Source organism: Balaenoptera musculus, chromosome 8 (assembly GCF_009873245.2).
Source record: "Balaenoptera musculus isolate JJ_BM4_2016_0621 chromosome 8, mBalMus1.pri.v3, whole genome shotgun sequence".
NCBI classification, from domain to species: domain Eukaryota; kingdom Metazoa; phylum Chordata; class Mammalia; order Artiodactyla; family Balaenopteridae; genus Balaenoptera; species Balaenoptera musculus.
This window is the reverse complement of record NC_045792.1, coordinates 43239455-43266155: the sequence shown is the minus strand read 5'-3', so window position 1 is coordinate 43266155 and position 26701 is coordinate 43239455. Positions and strand designations below refer to the sequence as shown.

At 38.8% G+C, this 26701-nt stretch overlaps 1 protein-coding gene and 1 long non-coding RNA gene across 5 annotated transcripts in view; one reads left to right on the top strand and one right to left on the bottom strand.

The window, feature by feature from the left end:
- GRM5 (glutamate metabotropic receptor 5) overlaps positions 1 to 26701 on the bottom strand; it is a 531669-nt gene that overhangs the window by 203674 nt on the left and 301294 nt on the right. The window lies entirely within an intron of this gene.
- The window catches only part of LOC118899394, a 104750-nt gene that overhangs the window by 62526 nt on the left and 15523 nt on the right, over positions 1 to 26701 (top strand). Inside the window, exon 5 of the long non-coding RNA XR_005020939.1 lies at positions 21907 to 21970. This is a non-coding gene — a long non-coding RNA (uncharacterized LOC118899394). The remainder of the gene's footprint in view (positions 1 to 21906; positions 21971 to 26701) is intronic.

The window sequence follows — 26701 nt, the reverse complement described above, 5'->3', positions numbered from 1 at the left end:
ACTAAAGATCCTCAGAACTCATTTTCTCTGCCCTCACAGAATACGTGTGGATGAAAATATAGCATATTATTATAAATCGCTTTGCAAAGTATAATGAGCTATTTGACTCTAAAGGATCAAAGTTATTTGCTAAAAACGTGAAGAAAGCAGTCTCTTTTTGGCCCCTAGTCCATTAATTAATTCAGAAATATCATTGAAATTATATTTGCTGGATGGAGACTAGATGGCAGACTAGAAGGATGTGAGCTCACACCCTTCTTACAAAAACACCAAAATCACAACTAACTGCTGAACAACCATCGAAAAAAAAAACAAACAAACAAAAGAAAAACACAGAACACAACAAAACGCTGGGACCTACCAAAAAAGATATCCTACAACCAAAGATAAAGAAGAAACCACAACAGTTTGGAAGGAGGGGCACAATTGCAATAAAATCAAACCCCATATCAGCTGGGTGGATGAGGCACAAACCAGAAAATTTATACCACAGAAATTCTCCCATAGGATTGAAGTTCTGAGCCACAAATCAGTTTCCCCAGCCTAGGGGTCTGGCACCAGGAGGAGGAACCCCAAGAGAATCTGGCTTTGAAGGCCAGTGGGGTTTGACCACAGGAATTCCACAGGACTGGAGGAAACAGAAACTCCACTCTTGGAGGGTGCACATAAGGTCTCGTGCACACCAGGACCCAGGGAAAAAAGCAGTGATCTCATAAGAGCCTAGGCCTGCTGGAGGGTATTGGAGGGTCTCCTGCAGAGGCAGGGGGAAGCTGTGGTTCACTGCAGGGACAAAGACACTGGCAGTGGTAGTTCTGGGGAGTAATCATTGGCATGAGCCCTCCTGGAGGCCACCATTTTCTCACCAAGACCTAGCCCCACCCAACAGCCTATAGGCTCCAATGCTGGAAGCCAGGCCAAACAACCAACAGGGCAGAAACACAGCCCCATCCATCAGCAGATAGGCCACTTAAAGTCTTCCTGAGCACACAGCTGCCCGGTAAACACAGCCCTTGACATGGCCCTGCCCATCAGATGGACAAGACCCAGCTCCACCCACTAGTGGGCAGGAACCAGTCCCTTCCACCAGGAAGCCTGCATAAGCCTGTTAGATAGCCTCACCCACTAGGGGGCAGATAGCAGAAGCAAGAAGAACTACAACCCTGCAGGAATGGAAACCACAATCACAGAAAGTCAGACAAAATGAAACGGCAGAGGAATATGTCCTAGATGAGGGAACAAGATAAAACCCCAGAAGAACAACTAAGTGAAGTGGAGATAGGCAAACTACACGAAACAGTATTCAGAGTAATGATAGTAAAGATGATCCAATATCTCAGACAAAGAATGGAGGCACAGATTGAGAAGATACAAGAAATGTTTAACAAAGACCTAGAAGAACTAAAGAACAAACAGAGATAAACAATACAATAATTGAAATAAAAAATACAGTAGAAGGAATCAATACCAGAATACCTGAGGCAGTAAAAGGGATAAGTGATCTGGAAGAATGGTGGAAATCACTACCATGGAATAGAATAAAGTAAAAAGAATGAAATGAGGACAGCCTAAGAGACCTCTGGGACAACATTAAACACACCAACATTCATATTATAGGGGTCCAAGAAGGAGAAGAGAGAGAGAAAGGACCCGAGAGAGATAATAGCTGAAAACTTCCCTAACATGGGAAAGGAAACAGTCAGCCAAGTCCAGGAAGTGCAGAGTCCCATACAGGATGAACCCAAGGAGGAACATGCCGAGACACATAGTAATAAAACTGACAAAAATTAAAGACAAAGAAAAGGTATTAAAAGCAACAAGAGAAAAGCAACAAATAACATACAATGGAATTCCCATAAGGTTATCAGCTGATTTCTCAGCAGAAATTCTCCAGGCCAGAAGGGAGTGGCATGATATATTTAAAGTGATGAAAGGGAAGAGCCTACAACCAAGAATACTCTGCCCAGCAAGGCTCTCATTCAGATTCGACAGATCAAAAGCTTTATAGACAAGCAAAAGCTAAGAGAATCCAGCACCACCAGACCAACTTTGCAACAAATGCTAGAGGAACTTCTCTAGGTGGAAAAGAACAGGCCACAACTAGAAACAAGAAAATTACAAATGGAAAAGCTCACTGGTAAAGGCAAACATACAGTAAAGGTAGCAAATCATCCATACACAAATATGATATCAAACCCAGCAATTGTGAGAAGAGGAGAGTACAAATGCAGGATATTGGAAATGCACTTGAAACTAAAACACCAGCCACTTAAAATAATCTTGTTTATGTATAGACTGCTTTATCAAAACCTACAACAGATACACAAAAAAGAAAACACAACCCAAACACAACACTGTTAGTCATCAAATAACAAGAGAACAAAAGAGGAAGGGAAGAAGAAAAACAAAAACAAATCCGAAACAATTAACAATATGGCAGTAAGAACATACTTATTGATAATTACCTTAAACATAAATGGGTTAAATGCTCCAGCCAAAAGACATAGACAAGCTGAATGGATACAAAAACAAGACCTCTCTATATGCTGTGTACAGGAGACCCACTACAGATCTAGGGAAACATACAGACTGAAAGTGAGGGGATGAAAGAGGTATTTGATGCAAATGGAAATCAAAAGAAAGCTAGAGTAGCAATACTCATATCAGAAAAAAAAAAGACTTTAAAATAAAGACTGTTACAAGAGACAAAGAAGGACACTAATAATGATCAAGGGATCAAACCAAGAAGATATAACAATTGTGAATATATATGCACCCAACATAGGAGCACCTCAATACATAAGGCAAATGCTAACAGCCACAAAAGGAGAAATAGACAGTAACACAATAATAGTGAGGGACTCTAACACCCCACTTTTATCAAGGGACAGATTATCCAGACAGAAAATTAATAAGGAAACAAAGGCTTTAAATGACACATTAGATAAGATGAACTTAATTGATATTTATAGAGCATTCCATCCCAAAGCAGTAGAATACACATTCTTCTCATGTGCACATGTAACATTCTCCAGGATTGATCACATGCTGGGCCACAAAGCAAGCCTCAGTAAATTTAAGAGAATTGATATCATATCAATCATCTTTTCCGACCACAACACTATGAGATTAGAAATCAACTACAAGAAAAAAATGTAAAAAGCACAAACACGTGGAGGCTAAACAGTATGCTACTAAACAACCAATGGATCACTGAAGAAATCAAAGAGGAAATCAAAAAATACCTAGAGACAAATGAAAATGAAAGCACAACAATCCAAAACCTATGGGATTCAGCAAAAGCAGTTCTAAAAGGGAAGTTTATAGCAATACAGTCTTACCTCAGGGAACAAGAAAAATCTCAAATGAAACAACCTAACCTTATACCTAAAGCAACTAGAGAAAGAAGAACAAACAAAACCCAAAGTTAGTAGGAGGAAAGAAATCATAAGATCAGAGCAGAAATAAATGAAATAGAGATGAAGGAAACAATAGAAAAGATCAATGACACTAAAAGCAGGTTCTTTGAAAAGATAAACAGAATCGATAAACATTTAGGCAAACTCATCAAGAAAAAAAGGGAGGGCTTCCCTGGTGGCGCAGTGGTTAAGAACCCGCCTGCTAATGCAGGGGACACGGGCTTGAGCCCTGGTCCGGGAAGATCCCACATGCCGTGGAGCAACTAAGCCCATGCACCACAACTGCTGAGCCTGCGCTCTGGAGCCCACAAGCCACAACTACTGAGCCCGCGTGCCACAACTGCTGAAGCCTGCGCACCTGGAGCCCGTGCTCCGCAACAAGAGAAGCCACGGCAAAGAGGAGCCCGCGCATCGCAACGAAGAGTAGCCCCCGCTCGCCGCAACTAGAGAAAGCCTGCGTGCAGCAATGAAGACCCAACGCGGCCAAAAAAAAATAAGTAAAAATAAAATAAAATAAAATTAAAAAAAAAGGGAGAGGGCTCAAATCAGTAAAATTAGAAATAAAAGAGGAGAAGTTACAAATGACACCACAGAAATACAAAGGATCATAAGAGACTACTACAAGCAAGTATATGCCAATAAAATGCACAACCTAGAAGAAATGGACAAATTCTTAGAAAGGTACAACCTTCCAAGACTGAACGAGGAAGAAGTAGAATATATGAACAGGCCAATCACAAAGTACTGAAATTGAAACTGTGATTTAAAATCTTCCAACAAACAAAAGTCCAGGACCAGATGGCTTCACAGGCAAATTCTATCAAACATTTAGAGAAGAGTTAACACCTATCCTTGTGAAACTATTCCAAAAAATTGCAGAGGAAGGAACACTCCCAATCTCTTCTACGAGGCCACCATCACCCTGATACAAAAACCAGACAAAGATACCACAAAAATAAAATTACAAACCAATATCACTGATGAACATAGACACAAAAATACTCAACAAAATGCTAGCAAACCAAATCCAACAATACATTAAGATGATCATATACCATGATCAAGTGGGATTTATCCCAGGGATAGAAGGATTTTTCAATATCCATAAATCAATCAGTGTGATACACCACATCAACAAATTGAAGAATAAAAACTATATGATCATCTCAATAAATGCAGAAAAATCTTTTGACAAAATCCAACACCCATTTATGATAAAAACTCTCCAGAAAGTGGGCATAGAGGGAACATACCTCAACATAATTAAGGACATATATGACAACCTACAGCTAGCATCATATTCAATGGGGAAAAGCTGAAAGCATGTCCTGTAAGATTAGGAACACGACCAGGATGTTTACTTTTGCCAATTTTATTCAACATAGTTTTGGAATTCCTAGCTTTGGCAATCAGAGAAAAAAAGAAATAAAAGGAATTCAAATTGGAAAAGAAGAAGTAAAACTGTCACTTTTTGCAGACGACATGATACTATACATAGAAAATCTTAAAGATGCTACCAGAAAACTAATAGTGCTCATCAATGAATTTGGTAAAGTTGCAGAATACAAAGTTAATACATAGAAATCGCTTGCATTCCTATACACTAACATGGAAAAATCAGAGAAATTAAGGAAACAATCCCATTTACCATTGTATCAAAAAGAATAAAATACCTAGGAATAAACCTACCTAAGGAGGCAAAAGACCTGTACTCAGAAAACTATAAGATACTGATGAAAGAAATCAAAGATGACATAAGCAGAAGGAGAGATATACTATGTTTTTGGATTGAAAGAATCAATATTGTCAAAATGACTATACTACCCAAGGCAATCTACAGATTCAGTGCATAACTCATAACTCCTTCATAACTCCCTATGAAGTTACCAATGGAATTTTTCACAGAACCAAAACAAAAAAAATTAAAAATTTTATGGAGACACAAAAGACCCGCAACAGCCAACGCAATCTTGAGAAAGAAAAACGGAGCTGGAGGAATCAGGCTCCCTGACTTCAGACTATACTACAAAGCTATAGTTACCAAAACAGTATGGTATCAACACAAAAACAGAAATGTAGATCAATGGAACAGGATAGAAAGCCCAGAAATAAACCCACACACCTATGGTCAGTTAATCTATGACAAAGCAAGCAAGACTAAACAATGGAGAAAAGAAAGTCTCTTCAATAAATGGTGTTGGGATAACTGTAAAAAAAATGTAATTAGAACATTCTTTAACACTATACACAAAAATAAACTTAAAATGGATAAACTTAAAAAGGAAGGAAAACTTAAAAATAAACTTAAAAAGACCTAAATGTAAGACTGGATACTATAAAACTCTTAGAGGAAAACATAGGGAGAACACTGTCATAAATCACAGCAATATATTTTTCGATCTGTCTCCTAGAGTAATGGAAATAAAAACAGAAATAAACAAATGGGACCTAATTAAACTCAAAAGCTTTCCCACAGCCGAGGAAACCATAAAAAATACAAAAAGACAACACACAGAATGGAAGAAAATATTTGCAAATGATGCCACTGACAAGGGATTAATCTCCAAAATTTACAAACAGCTCATGCAGCTCAATATTAAAAAAAAAAAAAAACCCAATCAAAAAATGGGCAGAAGACCTAAATAGACATTTCTACAAAGAAGATATACAGATAGCCAAAAGGCACATGAAAAGATGCTCAACATCACTAATTATTAGAGAAATGCAAATCAAAACTACAATGAGATATCACTTCACACCAGTCAGAATGGCTATCATCAAAAAGTTTACAAACAATAAATGCTGAAGAGGATGTGCAGAAAAGGGAACCCTCTTGCATTGTTGGTGGGAATGTAAATTGGTACAGCCACTATGGAGAACAGTGTGGAGGTTCCTTAAACTAAAAATAGAACTACCATGTGATCCAGCAATCCCACTCCTGGGCATATAACTGGAGAAAAAAACATGCTTCAAAAGGATACATGCACCCCAGTGTTCATTGCAGTGCTGTTTATAATAGCCAAGACATGGAAGCAACCTAAATGCCCATTGACAGATGAATGGATAAAGAAGATGTGGTACATATATACAATGGAATATTACTCAGCCATTAAAAAGAAGGAAATAATGTCATTTGCAGCAACATGGATGGACCTGGAGATTATCAAACTAAGTGAAGGAAGTCAGACAGAGAAAGACAAATATCATATATCACTTATATGCAGAATCTAAAAAAATGATACAAATGAACTTATTTACAAAACAGAAACAGACTCACAGAGTTAGAGAATGAACTTATGGTCACCAGGGGGAAGGATGTGGGGGGGAGGATAGATTGGGAGTGTGGGATTGACATGTACACACTGCTGTATTTTAAATGGATAACCAACAAAGACCTACTGTATAGCACGGGAAACTCTGCTCAATATTCTGTAATAACGTAAATGGGAAAAGAACTTGAAAAAGAATAGATACATGTATATGTATAACTGAATCACTCTGCTATACCCCTGAAACTAACACAACATTGTTAATCAACTATACTCTACTATAAAATAAAATTTTTTAAAAAGGATAAGACACTTCTTAACCACAATTTGTGGGAAAAAAAAGAAATTCTATGTAACAGGTAGGCTTATGTAATTAGGTATGAGTGTGTGTGGTGGCGGGTTGGGGGAGGAGAGGGGGTAGTATTAAAAAGGGGGCATTCCACGTAGAGGGAGCAGGGTATACAAAGTCCCTGCAAAAAGAAGGCCCAGGCAAGTTTGAGGATTTGAAAAGGCCCATGTTACAGGAGCACTGAAAATTGAGATAGAAAAATTACACTGTTAAGGGTGAGCTGGGGCCAGAGATGCTGATCATTTAGTGCCTTATAAACCCAGTGTATTTGTCTGCATCTCAGGAGGGAACAGATGGGACACTCAGATTTGGATAATTAGGAAAATTTGAGGAAGGTTAATAAAGGGGCTGTTTATGAAGGTGTAGGCAGGGTGTGGTGAAATCGTTAGGGACACGGCAATACCCAGATCCTAGTAATAATGGAACCTAGTTACCAGCCCTAAAGCAAAGGAGTGAGGGGAGGGAGTTGTGACCTTACAGAGACCCAGGGATCGAGAGGTCTGAGTAAAGAGGGCCCCTGGCAGGAGACGTTGGGAAAGGATGCAGCCAGTTCAAAATAACGTCACAGAAAGAGAGTCTACCAGAGGCTCAAACAACCTGATCTCTTTCTCCTTCTTTCCTCCAGCTTCTTGCTGGTGCCGCCCACTGGCTGAATCCTTCTGCAGCCGAAGGCGAAAAAGCCCATGATGCAGTCGTGTGTGTCAGCTTTCAGGGCGTTGGGTGGGGCGGAAAAGAGGCAACTGTGAATCTGAGTGACAAATGGAAGGGGTGGTCCAGATAAAGGAATATGTTTTTAACAGCAATGGAAGCTTCTGGGCTTAGAAACCTTTGCCTTTTAGTTCCCAGGGTCCTCATGTGGGCGTGCACTCCTCTAGTACAGAGGCCTTGGATTCTGATTGCTTGGGTTCACAACCTGGATCTACCACTTGTTAGACCACGGCCAAATTATTTAATCTCTCAGTTTCCTCATCTATAAAATAGAACTAATAATAGTAACTTTTGATTCGGACTAGTGAAAGCATTAAATTCAATAATACATTAAAGCATTTAGAGCAGTGGCTGGCAAATAGTAGGCATTACAAAATGCTGACTCTTCTGATTCATATTATCGATATTTCAAAGAATGAAGAAGCGAAGTTTAGAGACTTTTCGAAAAATTACACAACTAGTCAATGACAGAACCGAGGGGTAGAGATTCCACTACAACACGCCAACTCTAACAATGGTGATCTACACGTTTGCTTGTCACCCCCCCCCCCTTCCCACAAGATTGTCACTTCCTGAGGGCAAGGATTATTTTGCATTCAAGAACCCATGATAGTACACCATTTTTGCTCTGTAAATGTTTGATGAATGAGTATATAAAGCACTGTGACAGAAAGTACAGAAGTAATTACTGGAGGAGAGGAGAGCATCCCTTGAAAGCCTAAATTCCTTTTCTCTTATCCTGTATAAATAATGCTATAAATAACAAAATGTAACTTGGCTTCTTCAAGAAGGTACTGAGATTTAGTAATAAATTTTAAACAACTGACATATTGTATGCCTGCTCTGAGGTCCATTACTTTGGTTGAAATATTTGAGTCACCATTTCTGAAGCCCCTCCCCATCCCCTTCCCCATCCCATATATACAGGGAGTAGAGATGCTTTATAGCTTGTAGGGAACTCACTAGAGTCAACATTCTCTGCATTCTATAGGGTTTTTGTTATTGTTTGCTGGAGGAATGATGCATCATTCAAAGTATCTTTCAGTGGTCTCACTGGAGTTTTATTCATTTCATCTGGCATTGAGTGTGTAGACAGCCTGCAGCTTCTCTGGGAAATTGAAGGCTGCAAGAGTAGAACCAGAGTTGTGACTTAATGTCTTACTTGCATGGGAGTAAGATAGGCATCTTAAATGATAAGAGGTTACTTAGTGATCCGAGATCTTAGAATGGTCTTAGAATGAATCCTATTCATAGTTTGATGTCAATAAATCCATAAGGAAAAAATAGACGAGGAGTTAGAAGACTTTAGCCATATCATTGATGGTTGGACAGGGCAATTTCACTACATTATAAAGTGAAAATAATAACTTGCTTTGCCACCATCTCAGTAACGGCATTAGAATAAGATGCAGTTTTATCTGTGAGCATGCTGTAAATAATATGAAGACCAATGCAAAACCCAAACGTTATCTTTCTGTTTGTAAAAACTTGACAGTTATACATTGTTTTTCCTATTTGGTGCCTTTGCTATTCATCTAGGTTTGTTTTTGGATATAGAAAGGTCCCTAGTGTAGGAAAAGAAATGCCTGCCTTCCATTCCCTCCTAGATTTGGGCAGATCTAAGCAGACAGTAGCAAAATTTGGGAACACTCAGAGTTTGCAATTGCATTCCAGAAAGCATAGTGCCACACTGTGCCTCTAATTCACTTTGAACATTTACTCAAAATAACAAATATTTACTAAGCATGTATTAAGAGCCACTTGCTGTTAGCCAGCTGAGCTCCAAATAAGTATTAATAAAAATGTCCTCTTTCCCAAGGGAATTCATGGTTTATTACAATCTAGTGCAGCAATTAAGAGTAAGACCTTTGAGTAAATAACCTGATCCTTTCTCTCCAAGCATCCATTTTTGTCATGCCATATCCCATGTCATGGGATAATAATTGTATCTACCCCTTAAGGTTGCTGTGAAGATGAAAGAGGTTGATAATTATAAAGCTCGAGCACAGTGTCTATCACATAATAAGTGCTCAAGTAATGATGGCTTTTAAAATTTTTATTAGGAAAGGCACATACAGAAACAGATCTTACCATGACATGTGCTACATAGTGACAGAACAGAGGTGGTGTGGTCATCTAGAGAATCTTTACCCATCTTCTTTTTCTATCCTGGGGTACAAACACGTTTTGCTGTGTACCAAAGCTTCCAGTGTCAGAGTCATGAATGTGATGCTGTATATGTTCCACGGAAGGAAGAAGAGCAGTTATTTTCTCCAGTAGAAAGTATGCAGCTTTGTCTCTGCAGGCGTGTGAAACTTGGCTCAGGCACTCAGGGCCATCTTTGGAGACTTCAATTGATTTGGGGGCTTAAATGTTTAAAATGCTATAGGAGACAAACACTCCCAATTATTTCTAAAAATCCCCTAAATTGTTGATGGTTCTCCATAAAACTTCAACAAACAGTATTTTTTTCTTTCCGTTGAAAACAGTACATTTTTCAAAGACAATACAAGGACAAGATTGACACTGTGAAATTTTAAGATTTATGAATCTTAAGGGCTATAATTAACTTATCAAAGATTTTTTTTTTTTAGATTTCAAATAGGTGCATTTTTTTGTGCAAAGAACACGGATTTTAGTTTTTACCTCTTTCAGTCATGGTTCCTAATTTGATATAGATCTAAGGGTTTTGTTTTATAGCTCCAGATAACTAGTGAAGGAGTAGCACAGAGAATAAATTTTGGAGACATTTAGAAGGTGAAGGAGCCATCGTGGGTTGCAGGGGGCTGTGGAAGGTTTTCTAAAGGATGTAGGTCATGAACTAGGCTTTGGGGACAATTAGAACAGTGGTGGGTAGGAGGGGAGGGGTACGAAGATTTCTCAAAGAGTAGGAAAGGTATGCCTAATGTTAGGCATGCATGGAGGTGCTGGAGTGGGAGTGTCAGCTAGCAAGTCAGCTTCAAAATGTGACGTAAACATCACTGACTTTAGAAGCATTGTATTCATCCAGGGTGAAAACGGAAGAAAGTTATTTTGTTGGAGACATTCTGGGAAACAGTGATGGAAATCTAGAGCATGTCTTATAGCTCACAGGTATGGCCATATAACACTGAAGAGCCAGGCAGTTTTACAAATCACTATGTTCCCTTCTTTGAGATGTATCAATAGTTGCAGCTTGATCATTATCTCGATGGTAATCAGTTTGCCTCTGCTGCTTGCAAGTGCATCTGCGGTCACGTCATAAATTATCTTGTGAAATGGAGCTTCATGAGCACGAGAATGAGTCTGGATGTGTGTTTTCTGTTGATGTATACTGAATGCATCTATAGTGCAGCTGCATTTAGAACTCTGTAAAGATGTGACTACTTGCTTGCTCTTCCCCTGGCATCGGTCAAGTTGAAAAATTCCAAATGTGGCTGTAAATTCCACTAGTTCTGCATGGAAGAAAGGGCCCACATACAGGTCAAGGGACTTTTTTTTTTTGAACTCCAGCCTCTGTCTGATTCTTCTTCAGAATTAGAAGTGTTTTGGAAAAGGGATATTAGGGAGAATTATTTTCTCAGTGGTATTTTGAGGTGTGTGTATCACTGGAAGGGAATCAAAGGTGGGGAAGAGAGAATTAACCTTAATGGAATGCTTGTGAATATACAAAACCTTTACGTACATTTCACCCTCATAATAATTCTCTGAAATAGGCATAATTATATCTTGTAGAATAAAAGCATCATGAGGGTAGTGGTCGTTGTCTGTTTTGTCCAAGTGCTTAATATAGTACCTCACATACTAGATGCTCAATAAATATTTGTGAGATAAAAATGATTTGAGTTAAATCTTATGTTTGAAGAAACAGTAGTAAAGAACAGTTAAATGTATTTCAGAGCTACCATGGGCTAGGCATGGTGCATAGAGGAAGATGTGAAGGTAGGTTTATCTGACTGCACGACACATGATTTTTCAACTATGTCATGATACCTCTCCATGATGACACTTTTCATGAAAGAAAAAAAATATATACAATTCTCAGAAAGGGAGATGTTACTAATTGAGAATTAGAATTTATCTAGGAAGCAGACAGAGCTGCTCATCCCTCCTGGATTATTCTACAATTGAATCCTTTCTTGATTCAGAATGGAGAGAGATTTTATATGGATATTTGTAAGCTGCCTTAAATCCTGTCTGAAACAAGGATGCGTAAACACAATAAACAAATAAGTAATTCCGAGGATATGCTGTGGTTTCATATTCATTTTAACTGGTATTTATTAGGTGCCAAGTCTGGATTTCTGCATTGGGTATGTGGTATTAGGGATCAGAGACATAATGGAGGAAAGATGCCATTCCTGCCTGAATTAGCTTACAGCTTTATTTTAGGTGGGAAGATGGATCAAATCAGTGTTTTCTAAACCTGGTTGCATATAAGAATAACCCATGGAGCATATTAAAAATACAGAATTAGGCTCTCTGGGATTGGGTCTGAGAATTTCTGTCTTGATCATAGCCCTAGATCATAATGATTCACAGCCACATTTAGGAAGCACTGAATTAGATGCACATTAAAATCCCTTCCAAGCTTTAGAAGTCTGTGATTTTCTGTTACTCTAAAAGCTTCTTACAAAAATAGTCATAAAAAGATGTATGTTTCTGCCAGCAGAGCATTGCTCTAAGAAGGAACATTAGGGCAAAAAGGATGAGAATTGTTGGTAAGGAGAGTTTGATTTGGAAAGTCATGGGCAACTTGGGCCAGCACCAGCCCAAATCCTGAGTGGCTGAGGCCAGAGGTAGATTCCCTAGACTGTTTGTTCGGGTTAGTCTAACTTGGAGTGACTTAGACTAATTATGAAAACTAAGCCCGTCCAGTTGCTTGTATTTCTAACGTTTCCTATTTAGAAAAGTAGTAAATCATCACGTGTGTCTGTGCCTTACTAGCAAAGCTACACAATGCAATTGCTTCCTTTCTTTAGAGAAAAAGAACTCAGTACAAAAACGGCCTTCTGTACCATAGACTAAGCCGCTTAAATAGGAATCAGTTCTCTTTATCACAGAAAGCCAATATTAATGGCTATTGAGTATTTTTATATACTAATAAAAAACATCTGTTAGTCTTTGTGTATGTTAAGATTGCATTATCGAAACATCAGGAAAACAGTTGTTAATATTTTATTACATATAATAATTACATTTGTTAGTATTGTTAACCATGATAGTAGTTAACATGTATTTATTGAATGTTTACTATCTCCAGTCACTATGCTTTGAAACATTTTTCCACAATGTGTTCAATCTTCATAAGAAGACTATCAACTAGATCCCTTTGTGTGCCCATTTTATTGATGAGGAAATGGAGGTTTATAGAAATTGAGTTCTTTGAGACATCTAGCGGGCAAGTTCAGGGCAAGGACTCAAGCCTACTTCTGTTTGACTCCTCAGCCCATGTTTTTAAACTCCACCCTGAATTATTTCCAAGTAAATAAAATAGATCTTTCCATACAACAGAATATTATTCTCTAGTCCAAGGGTCCCCAACCCCTGGGCTGCAGACTGGTAGCAGTGCACACAGGAACTGGGCCGCACGGCAGGAGGTGAGCGGCGGGTGAGCAAGTGAAGCTTCATCGCCGCTCCCCATCGCTCCCCATTGCTCGCATTACCGCCTGAACCATTGCCCCCCGCCCCCACCATTTACATGGAAAAATTGTCTCCCACGAAACCGGTCCCTGGTGCCAAAAAAGCAGTTGGGGACCGCTGCTCTAGTCATTAAATTGTGTTTTTGAAGAATATTTAAAGATGTGAGAAAATGTCCATGGTACAGTAGTAAGTTCATATGACACATAGAAAAACATATATAAACATTTAGGAAAACGTATGTTTAAAGGAAATACATCATGTGTTAGCATTTTTGTCTGTGCGGTTGAATTACAGATGTATTTTGTGTTCTGCCCAATACTTCTCTGTGTTTTCCCATAATTTCTATAATAACTATTTATAGTCGGAAGGATAATTATATGTTACTAATTAAAATAAAATCTATTAACGTATTAGAAAGATTATAAGGAAATTTATCAAAATATTGAGAAGGCTTTTATTTAGGCAAAAGAACAATGAACATGCAATCGTATCACTCTTCTACTTATAATTTCTAAAGGCTCCTCACAGAAAGTATTTTTAAAATCCAAATGCCTTAGATACCATACAAGATCCTGTATAACCTAGACCTTAGCTATCTTCTTTCCAGATTTATAATCTAGCCTCTGGGTATCTTTCAAGACTTAATCCCTAAAACTCTCTCTGAGATGTATTCTACTCTCTGGTTTTATCAAACCACTTGAGGGTGCCATATTTCTTCCTAAGTCAATGCCGGTACATGGGGTTCCATTTGCCTGGAATCACTAAAGCGTAACCATTTTGAGGGCAAGGGTCATGTTGTCTTACACTGGTATTCAATTACCCAACACAGTGCTTACTATGCAGTAAGCCTTCAATACATATTTTTGAGTAAATAAAAGGTCTTCTTTTACCTACTTCTCCCTCCATTTTCAGCATAACAGAGTGGTTAGGTCCAGGCTTTAAAGCCAGCGGAACTGGAAGAGTGGTGTGTAGCTTTCACATTTACTCTATATGTGTTTCTGTTTGGAAGTTTTACAGTGGAAGTGTATTCATATACTACCTAGGTAATTTGAAATATAAAGATGAGAAAAGATGTTTTGTTGAAATTTTCTCTGACAGAAAGGAAAAGATTAGTTGTTATTATTGGGTGTTATCTTTTACTCCTCTGCTCAAATATCACCTCTTTCCTAAAGCCTTCTTGTATCCATATTTCCCCTGGGCCCAGTTTGCTTCTCTATCTTCCTGTTTTCCATTTAGCTTTTTTTTTTTTTTTTTGCCTCTATCTCTACATATTTCAGTGCATTGCAATTATTTACTTATGACTGTTTTCCATGCTCTTATGTGAGGGAGAGCACAAGGTCTGCTTGACATTTTACTCTAAAGACCTAACTCACACTGTACATCCTGTAATGACTGAACATGCACAGGACTCCTTTCTCAGGTAACTCACAGACTCTGGAAAAGACCTCACCCAGAAGGTGACGTTTGACCAAACTCCTCATTTGCTTCCAGTTGTTATTCCAATGCCCCTATGCAGTAAAGCATGCCTGGCCCCCCTGTGTAAAATGGCCTCATACCATCCTTTGTCCATCACTCTCTGTCCCTTCCCTGTTATATTTTTCTCCTTAGTACCTACTACTATCTAACCTAGTATACACATTACTTATCTCTTTATTGCTTGTCTCTCCTTACTAGGATATCAGCTGTATGAAGACAGAGATATGAGTCTGTTTTATTCACTGCTATATCCCTAGAGCCTACAACAGGCCCTGGTATACAGGAGGTATCCAGTTGATTTTTGTGGAATAAATGAATGCCATGTACAAAATTACGGAGAGATCCACAGGAGGTGGGAAGAGTAGCATGGCTCTGCTGTACCAAATCTAAGCCTTTTTCTTGAATATTGTTTTGACAACCAATGAGTGGCAGTGAACTCAAGATCCTACCCTGGAAAGAGGTTTGAGTGGGAGTATTTTATATTGACGGATGAGTGCAGACCTCATCAGAATCTTAGCTGTCCCTAGCGGGCAATTAAGTAAAGGGAAGGGTGAGCATCCTTTCATTAAATGTAGATGACCTACTAAGAGGCCACTCCCAGGCCTCTCATACAAGGTACTTGAGGGAATATCTGCCCAACAGCCTGCCATTCACCTTAAAAAATTGCTTAGACCCTGCCTCTCACACAATCAGCTGGGTGAAGAAGGCTGTAAAGTCATACCCCGCGAATCCTGGCCAAAAGAGTTTTAGCTTGAAATATACTTAACGCAGGTATAACCAGATACCCATCCTCGACAGGGTACGATCTCAACAAAGCCCCTTTTAGAGCACTAGGCTTCCTCCCTGCAGTCCACCAGGATAAAGGGAATGAGAAACAGACCCTGAGGTAACTAACCAAGGTACCTTACTGACATGACAGCCTGGGCAACAGATTGGGAGCAATAACAAAAGATACATTTGTTTTAGAACATTCGCTGACCCCCTTCTCTCCTTTCGGCAATATGAAGCTAACATGACCTATTGCTTGCTCAGACCTTTCCCGTTTTTAGTTAATAAAACCAGACTGGCTGCTATAAAAGACCACTGGGCATTCTCTTCCCTGTAATGAGACATATCCAGTGTATCCAAACTGAAGTCAACACATTTTAGAAAAAGTTAAAAAGAATGTTGGAGAGCAACTTTCTGTTTAACCTCTCTGAAAAATTGTTTTGTGCCCTATCTGAAGACCATTCTATGGACTCAGACTCATGCAGTTTCTGTAGGACAATCATTACTAGGGTGTGTGTGTGTGTGTGTGTGTGGAGTGTGTGTGTGTGTGTGTGTGTGTGTGTGTGTATGTGTGGTTGGTGGGATGTTCCATGTTGAGCTTAAAATCATTCTGGGCTCAAAACCAGTCCCTATCAAGAGCGACAAATTTTCAGTAATGCCTATGAAACCTCAGATGTGTTTTTCCATAAGGTAGAACAAATACACAGTGGTTAATATAGGATAGCTATGATGTAGCATTTTAATATGTGGGTTCAAATCCTGGCATTGCCATTTTACTTCCTGCCTGACCTTAAGTACATTATTTAACCTTTTTGAAACTTTTTCTCCTCAGCTATAAATTTGGTAATAATAGAACTTGAATATAGGATTGTGGAAGGTTAAATGAGAGAATACACGTAAGACATTTAGCATCATGCCCTGCGACACAGAAGCGAGCTCAGCAACAGTTAGCTATAATAGTATTTCTGTCATGGAAAGAGCAACTAACTTTCCTTCTTTGTAGGAACTGAACTTTTTTTGGTGTGAACATGGGGTTGAGACAGGTCCACGGACCTTTCTGATCATTACAGCATCTGATCATTACGGCCACCTCAGCAACATTTGGGAATCTGAACATAATAATGCATTGTTTCATATTTTCCTGATTTTATTAACTGAGGAATATAGAACTAGGAACTGTTCAAAAGTGGGAGCTCTCTTCCTAACTCAGAAAAACATGTTTAGTGCAAATTAGCAACTATAAGAATGTAGTTTAACATAGTTGTAGCATTATCTTTCATTGTAATTGGCGTTAATGATGTATACTTATACTTTTAAGATAAATATCAGCAATTATTCCAAACGAGAATCATACTGTTACACATGCGCATACCCAGCTTTATCGTGGGCCACCTAAGTAACTGAACAGTTTGTGACTGACGTCCAGCCACTGACAGTTTGTTGGAAATGAATGCAGAGCACCTATGAAGTCTCTCTCTGTAATGAAAATTTTATGCTTCCATGGTTAATGTAGACAAGACTGTCCTATTGTACCAAGATTATCAAATATGTGAAAAGAAACTGACATAGGAAAAGACAACTTTTGTTCTTCACAATAGTAGATGCAAATTTGAAAGACTGTTCACTTTTATGAAGACACACCTCATTGCTTCCTAATTTCTTTCCAGAAAAACAGACTGGGGATGTAAGGTGTGAATGCGTGACTGGTGATACCTAATTATCACAAGCTGAACACATGGCCCGTCCCTGAGTATTGGGTCAATTCACATTTCTGAATCAGTTAGCAAAGCAATTAGAAGAAAACATCAAATAACTGAATATTCTCTTGGTCCACATTTAGTCAAGATTATGCGGCATGCCTGAGAATCGCTAACAATTAGCACTTGTGCTTTTAGCTCGTACCCATATTTGACATTGTGTTTATACCTTTCTCTGGTTTTGGCCTTTTTTGGCGGGGAGAGGTATGGAATAGCAGAATGATATTAATAAGCCGCTCCTGTAAAATTGTGATCATTTGAGTTGGTACTGCCACAGAGGGCCTTGAGGGCCTGATGTAGCATCTACCTGCAACACTTATAGCTTCCTGGGGAACCTGCCGAGCTTTTTGACACTGCTCGATCCTGCTCCGGGCCCTTGCTGTGACCGTCTTTTGGTCACATCTCTAAGCGTCGAGAAGGAAAACCCAGAAGTGTGAGGAATCACTTCATGGTAGCTTTTGTATTTTTCAGAGGCCATAACATGCAGAACTCTCAGTGCAGCTGCTTCTACTTCCTAAATCTCTCACATTTGTCCGGGAGGAACAAGCACAATGAATCTCTCTGCACTGGGACAAGGGAGATCCCTGGGCAAAAAGCCAGAAATTTCCCATTGTTTGCCGTATGACAGAATTGTTTAGTTTGGGCTTTCTAGCATTTTGTGGCTCTGCCATTATTTATTTATATTTTTAAATTAATAGCTATTTTTTAGAGCCGTTTCAGGTTTATGGAAAAATTTATCAGAAAGTACAGAGTTCCCATATATCCCCCTCCCTGCACCCCTGGTTTCCCTTATTATTAACATATTGCATTAGTGTAGTGTATTTGTTACAACTGATGAACCAGTATTGATACATTATTATTGACTAAAGTCCACTAAAGTTTACATTAAACTTCAGGCTTTGTATTGTACATCCTATGAGTTTTGACATGTGTATAATGACATGTGCCCACCATTATAGTATCTTACAGAATAGTTTCACTGCCCTAAACATCCTCCGTGCTCTCCTCATTCACCTGTCTGCCCCTTCACTCCATCTTCACCTACTGAAATCATATTCATTCTTCAGGTCTCCACCAGACTGACCTTTTCCCAGGAAACCTTCCCTGGCACTCTGCTCACATTGGGCTCTAAAGTTACTGGCTTCCTAATACCCCATACTTCCTCTTCACAGTATGTCTCATAATTGTTATTTCATAGTAATCTATTTGAATTTATCTTCCTCTCTAGACAGTATGTCTCAGAAGGGTAGGATCGCATGTATTTTACTCTCTGCTTTATTCTCAGAAGCCGTCGCAGTGATTGGGCATTGCAGGAAACCAATAAACATGTATTGAGTACATGAATGGATAACAAACATATTGATATAAATATTACACTTCCAGATAGTAACTATAAATTAAAAAGAAAATCTTTATCAGTGCAATACTGGAAACAGAAACTTCTGTTATCCAGAAAAATTGCCATCTTTTAAATGGCTCCAGAAAGTTGACAAAGTCCTTTATCAGACACACATAGCCCCATGTACAAGGTTCTTCATGACCTCACTCATGCTACTTCTCCGGCCTCATCACCTGCCTTATGTGTGATGATCCAGTAATGCTGGACTGAACTGCTTGCTATTCCTCACAGGCGCTATGTTGTTTTACAGCCTTGTGACATTGCACAGTCTTCTTTTACTGCTTGAAAGAGCCTCACTGCCTGGCAAATCACCTGTCATTCTTCTTGATACAACTTGGGTGTAATCTTCCCCAGGAAGCCTTCTATGAACCCCCAGCTGAGGCTAGGTGTATCTCTGTGCTGCCACGTCACTCTGTGTAGCCCTATATCATGGTGCAAATGTTCGACAAACATTTAACAAATGAGACTGAATATCCTTTACCAAATTACACCAACATCACTGGAATATTTTTCTTTATCTTCTTATCTTCCCTTGAGACTGGGAGTGACATCAGTGACGAAACTGTCTTGTTCACTGCTCTGTCTTCAGTGCCTGGCATGGAATAGCCACCTGACCTAAGTTTACTGAGATTAACTGAGTGATCAGTGCTGAACAGTATTAAGCAAGGTCAGATTTACTTGAGTTTTCTATTGAAATAATCACAGCCTCCTTTTTTTTCAGCCTTGATAATTTAAGGGCTTATATTAGGAGTTTGGGATTAACATATACACACTACTATATATAAAATAGATAAAACAACAAGGGCCTACAAGGGAGCTATATTCAGTATCTTGTAATCACATATAATGGAAAAGAATCTGAAAAGGAACATATATATGTATATGTATACCTGAATCACTTTGCTGTACACCTGAAACTAACACAACACTGTAAATCAACTATACTTCAGTGTAAATACATAAATAGTGTGTGTGTGTGTGTGTGTGTGTGTGTGTGTGTGTGTGTGTGTGTGTGTGTGTGTATGACTTTGCTGACTTCCCCAACAGCTGCCAGCATGTATATCTTCTAGACTGTGAACGGGGTGATATGTCCCGTTATGTCCCAGCTTCAGTCTAAACTGACCTAGGACCACTGAATCAAGGCCCTTGTTGTTAGACACCTCACAAAAATGAGACCAAAAGTAAGATTTGTCCAGGTTCTCTTGGATAGCATCCTAGTTCCTCCTTCATTGACTGACACAATCAGTATTCATCCATTCACTCTTTGAAACATCCCCGCCTGCCACCAAATGTGAGCACTCCTTCCTCTGCGCTCTAGCACACACTATACACGCTGCCATAACAGCACTTACCGAGTTGTATTCAAACCACTTGTTGACACGTATGTCTCTCCTGTTTGACTGCAAGCTCGCTGAGGGCAGGGTTCTGTTCCATTAATCTCTAAATCCCAAGAATCTATTCCATGGACACATCCATCAATACTTTTCAAATGAATGAACCAATGACCACATGTACAATAAGAATAAGTAGAGTGTAGTTACGAATAGGTGTTATAAATATATAAAAAGAAAGAAATCCACGCTATTTGCAAAATACAATATAATCTCCAACACTGGCTCTGGGGAAGAACTGACATTTACTGAATGTCTACTATGTACCATGCTGGGTTCTAAGCACTTTGTCAGTATTACCTTGTTTCATCTTTATAATAGTCTGTCAAAGTAGATACAATCACCTTATTTTTCAGATGAGGAAACATGAATTCAGAGAACGGGGTTATACATTTAAGAAATGTCTGACACCAAAGTTCCTTTTCCTGCTATTGAGAGACTATTATTTGAAGAGAAAAATATTCAGAATGGGAGGGAATCCACGGAGAAAGATGAAGGGATCTCCGATTAAGGGTCAAAAGTATTCCTCCCCATTCAAAACTTTGTTGGCCTCAGAACACAAAGTCTCATTCTATCCCCTTGACTGTCCCCGACCATTCCTCTGTATCTAAGCAGATAGAGCTCACTCCACCCCAGAGAACCTGGAAGGCCTGTCCTAGTGGTAGTTTTCTAGGACTGGGTGACATCAGAGATGCCTTAGATTAGGATTCTTGTCAAAGAATCCTTTCAAAGCTGTGATTACTTAAGTGCATTTTCTCTCTCTTTTTTTTTTTTTCTGAATTTCCTGAACATTTTAATTTTAGTACAATTTACTGATCTTGCCAAATAGATTTCATAGGGATGGCCCAATAAAGCTATTTAGCAATAATAGATGTAATGGCAGATGAAAAATTTTTAGTTTCTATAGGATCAAGCAAACTTTGTATTATTGTGTGTCATTTCTCTGGGTATTTATACATTATTTTCTTCATTATATTGTAAGGTCTTTGAAAGCAGGAACCACATTCTCCTTAGCTGTGCATCCCCAGCATCTAGAACAGTATCTTAAACATAATAGATGTAAATAAAAGTCTGTCATTGAATAATGAAAACATATATATGTCTCCCATCTGTTCCTGAAGGTTCTGGAAAGCCTCATAAAATTATACACTTTGAGATGAGGAATACTTTTTCCCATTACACACACACACACACACGCGCGTATGTGTGTGTGTGTGTGTGTGTGTGTATGTATGTGTAGAAACTGAGATTCCATATATTGTGAGGGCTGGAACCCACATTTTCTGACCCTCAGTCTTCTCTGTTTGCAATTTAAGCATCTTGGAGGCTAGGTGTTGTCATACATGGCATACCTTGAGAGCCCAGCAAATTTCTAACTGTGAGATGTTTCTCTTTTCAGAGAAATGAGCAATGCTGCCATCTATATACTATGGTAGTTTTAGACACATTAACAAGTGAAAATGAAAAAGCTGGAAATAGCAAAGCTTTTGTGGTTAGATATTAAGATTTCTGGGAGTTGACCCCAAAGGACTGCAGATGTTTTCTCTGCTTGTCTGTGTTACATAATAGCAGAGAAGCTTCTCAGGAACCCGAGTAGATTTTACTATTGCAAATGTTCATGGTTCTGGAGAAGCTCAAGGGAATTAATAAGCTTTAGAGAAGGCAATTGGCTTCTGTAAGAACAAAATGCAGTAGTGAAGAAAAGTACAGAAAAAAGAGTGCCTATAACCAACCCTACCCCTACCTTACAGGTTTCCTGCACATTCTAAATCAGCCAAGTCTTCTGATGCCTGTGTGCTCTGCATTTCTAAGACGGTGAGTGAATAATGTTTACTAAAGTGTGGTGTAAAGACCACTGGGAATATACAAGATGATTTTAGGTACTTACTGATGGATATTTTTATTTCAACAGCTCTGCATTTTTTTATGGTTAAGTTATGTTTATTAAAATTACTGCATTCTTCCATTTATAGAAGTAAAGCAAATTATCCTTCTAAAAAACTTATTTCAATATAGAAGTGATTGATTCAGAAACAACAAAGAACTTCTAGTATAGGTAGTTTTTCATGGATATGAAAAACTATTTCTGATAAATGAAACAATCGTGACTGACATTTAAGAAACACTAGGTTACAGAATAAGTTGACCAAAGTAGTCTTTATCTCCCAACTTCCTTTGTGAAATAAAAGGCTCCCACAGTTGCATTTCCTCAGCATGTGAACCTGATTTAAATTTGAGACTATTTGGATCATTTCTTTTAAGGCTAGAAACCTAAAACGAAAGTTTTCTGTATCATTTTTCTTAAAAAAACCCACACTACTTGGTATAGTAGGTGCTAAATAAAGGCAGCAAGTTAGGCATTTTTAAAGAGCCTGTGACTGATGATGTGTACAGAAAATTGGAAACAGATTCCAGAGTTGTAATTGATAGCGTTTGGGAACCAGATGGCTGTGCTGGATGATCAGAGAGTGACATCGTAGATGGAGTCTAGGTTCACTAAATTCACATTTAATAAGATAACAATATATGAAAATAAATGAATTCTATAATATACTCATAAACTGGTCTCATATTTTTGAGATTCTACATTCAATGTGCACATTCAAAGTAAACCTATCTTAATCTATCACTGCTTTTATAACACGAGTTATTCACTCTAATGAAATCATCTCATTATATAACGCTAAGAAATATATTAAATTTAGTCATATTTTTTAAAAATGTTGATGTTCACCACATTCTCACCCTTGTCTCATGGGCTTTTCCTGCATTTGCCCAAAAATAACTGTTACTTTAACAGTGAAATGAAATCTCTCAGCTTCCTTGGCTCTCTATGGGCAGTGGCAGTAAACTTAGCCTGAAAATGTAGTTTTGCCAGCATTTCATTTTGCCGGAAAATGAAATAAAACAAGTGCTCAGGATAAACATTTTCCATGTCCATTAACTTGTTTGATTTCGCATGGGTAAAACTTTTATTTTGTTCCATGTCACTTCTTACCTGTCTCTATTCATCCCTGCCAGCTTTATTTCCACACAGCAGTCTGTAATAGTAGCCTGCCCAGAGGCTATTCTTAGTCCTGTCTTAGTTCTCTGGACCCTGAGCCAAGAAGAATCTGGAAGTAGGTTGGGGCCTCCTTCCCTTTGACAGGTAAACAGGGTCTGAAATGTGTCTGCTCCCCCCACGCCCAATATCCTGGGTATGGAGGCAGCCCCTGGGTATACACTGAGCTGCAGCTTCACACTAGCACGAACACCCATCCGTGTGTGCTTCTTGTTTTTCCCCTAGTTTATAACTGGAAAACAGTTCATCATTTTTTCACCCTATTCTCAAATCTGCAAAGTCATAATGTCAAAATGTCAGACTGTGCAGGTGATATAGCCTGGGGTAATGCCATTCTCCATCCTGCTGACACACAACACGTACATCCAGCCACAGGCTCTAACCCACAGTCCAGAGGGGGGTACACTTGCAAAACTGATAACCAAACTCAAAAGACACAATTATTAATTACTTTTACGCCTAGAGTGACCATGCGGCCTAGTTTTCCTGTGATATTTCCCTTCATGCCTGTTCTCCCAGAGTGATAATACGTTTGAGCACTCTCAAAGTTGTACTGATTTAGACAATAAATTGTGGTCACTCTATTTATGCCCCTAGAAAAACCTCTTCACCTCTCTTAGCCACAATCAAAGGGACTGAACACTATGATTTCTAAAGACTCTTACAGTTCTAACATTCTGCAAGAAATAAAGCCCACCTCAAGTACACAGAAAAACAAACAAGGGATTTTGAAAACCAAAACCAAAACAAAACTTTCCTGAAATCCGCCCATCCCGAGTAATAATATGAAATTTGCTTTAATTTTGGATTCACAGACTAACTTTTCCAGGGATTTTGTGTTTTCACGTGCAAATTGATTTTATGTCTACCCGACCTTACACAGGTGAAGAAAGATAAGTTCTGATGGCCCTGGAGGCTTATTTTCTCTCTGTCTCTTGCTCGGCATCGCTTTGCAAGAAGCTAGGTGTACAGGTCTGAGTCAGCTCAAAGACAGAACAAGCTGATTCCTGTAGCTTCACTCTGGAGGTCCCCTTTCCAACAAGGCTATTTCCTCAAACAAGAAGCCTCTGTAATTACATAGTGGAGTTGATGTTCCCTGCTTTCCTTTCCAATTATTTTCTTACAAATATGTGAGTGTGAAGAAGGCAGGGTCCTGCTTTGCTAGCATTTTTTGTGGTGCCTTCAGTTGGCCCACTCAGGCATGTTTCTCTGCAGGATGACAACGGATGGGGAAACTGTATAATTTTCTGATCCTCTGTCATTAAATCCCCTTGCATGGCAACGATATAATACACCATGACAAAGCTGGAGTGGTCCTTTCATGGTATCAGTAGTCATTCCATCAGGATGCAAAATTATTTATCATCAGTATACCGAGAATGAGGCAGCACAGTTTAACAAGAGTACTGGAAAACCTCTGGCCCCTGTCCCAAGGCTCCCATGTTGAGGCTGTGCAGTCTTGTCGTGTAGCCTCCAAATCTGTCTGTTCATCTAGGAAATAAATGTACTGGACAGATCAAACTAAATTCTGGCCCATTAAGCTACCTAAATAAATTGATTGTGGAATCCAGGATTTTAAAAAGAGAAAGCCACTAGAGAAAGAGAGAATATGAATCCCAGATATTATGTCTGGATATGAGCCTGCAATTTCAAGTTCAAGTTGTGAAAAAATTTCATGTCTGCTAAGAGAATAGTCAGGTCTATAAAATGCTGCTTCTTGTGTTCAGATCCAGATTTCGTTATTGATGGCTCTTTCAGACAGTTCAATACCATTAGGGTGCACATCTAGGTCTCAGCCTTGTCACAGGCAGAGTTAAGAGTTGAATAGACCCTGCAGGTCCAACCTCCAGAACTAAGTTGAAGTCAGGAATGGTGTCTTTCTCGGGAAGCCCCAGTGCCTTACATCCAGGAGGTATTCAACAAATACTTAAATGTTGATGAAACCTGATGAAATTTAGGGGCATGTATAACATATAGAAGAGGTTTAATATATGTTAAGTTCTTTCACGTCTTTTCTTTTTTCACAAAAAGACTGAGCCTCAGATATTTCACAATGCCTATAACTGGTAAAGCAAGAATCACTGTTTTTTAATTTCACGTGTAGTGATCTGTCGTCTATACTGATATGGGAGTATAGAGGCATATCATACGAGGCATGTCAACAAGAGGAGAGCTACATGAGAGACTTGTACAGAACGCCTTGTGGTATTTTACTGCAGGTGTGTGGAAACTAAAAGGTGGGGGGCATCTTGTCATGATTTTAGTCTCTAATCTTCTTTAACATCAAGCTATACTACAGGATACATGTTCCTTTTTAACAGATTTTAAAAGACTAAATGAAATTCAGCTTGAAAATATTTTTAATGTTATGAAGTTATATCTGGGAGCTTTATAAATGGGAGCAGCAGTTATGTAATTCCCAAATTGCACAGTTAGTTACTATGTCCATGAACCTTTCAAACAAAGGTAACTATACAAACGAGCTACTACCAGAGACACTGGTTTTAATTCAGGGAGAATTTCTAGTGTTTGCTTTTGACACAGGAGTATTTTCATTGGAAACTTTTGTTTTCCTTCTACTAATAACAAACAATACAGACCAGAATTTCTAACTGCTGTTGCATAATTAGTGTCTCCACAGTCTTGGTTTGCCCAGCATGACTGGATTTAAGCCTGTTGTCCTGGCATAATTATTAATGGCACTTTCAGAAGTGAAAGTGGTCACCCTAAGGTATGCTGGTTGGCTCATCTTGAGATACGGATCCTCTCAGCCTTGGGCAGAGCATGAGCCAGACACTTGCAGCCATCTGTGTATGCATTATGCCGGGAAAACATTACTTTTTCTCAATGTGCCACGGCAATAATATGGTTGACATACCAACTGGACAGTGCAGGGCCAGGCAAAGAAAAACTATGGCCCAATTGCAAAAAAAGGGCACAGGAGAAATGTAATGGATTTGTTACTTTCCCCGAGAAACTCTAAGGAATTAGGGACCTATATTTCAAAGTTTATTTGGGGAGTTATAATACTCTAATCAACAATGCTAGTTTTCAAACCAAGCTCATAGATACAGAGAACAGATTGGTAGTTGCCACAGGCAGAGGGTGGGGCTGGGAGAAATGGGTGAAGGGGGTCAAAAGGTACAAACTTCCAGTTATAAAATAAGTAACTCATGGGGATATACTGCAGTGTCATGGCTCTAGTTAACAATACTGTATTGCACATTTGAAAGTTGCTAAGAAAGCAGACCTTAAAAGTTCTCATCATAAGAAAAAAAATTTTTTAACTATGTTAAGGTGACAGGCGTTAACTAGAATTATTGTGGTGATCATTTTTCAGTGTATACAAACATTGAATCATTACGCTATACATGTGAAACTAATATAATGTTATATGTCAATTAGACCTCAATTTAAAAAAATTACACAAGTCACAACAGTGCTGGTTTTTCAATAATACAAGAGAATTTGGAATCATGAACTTA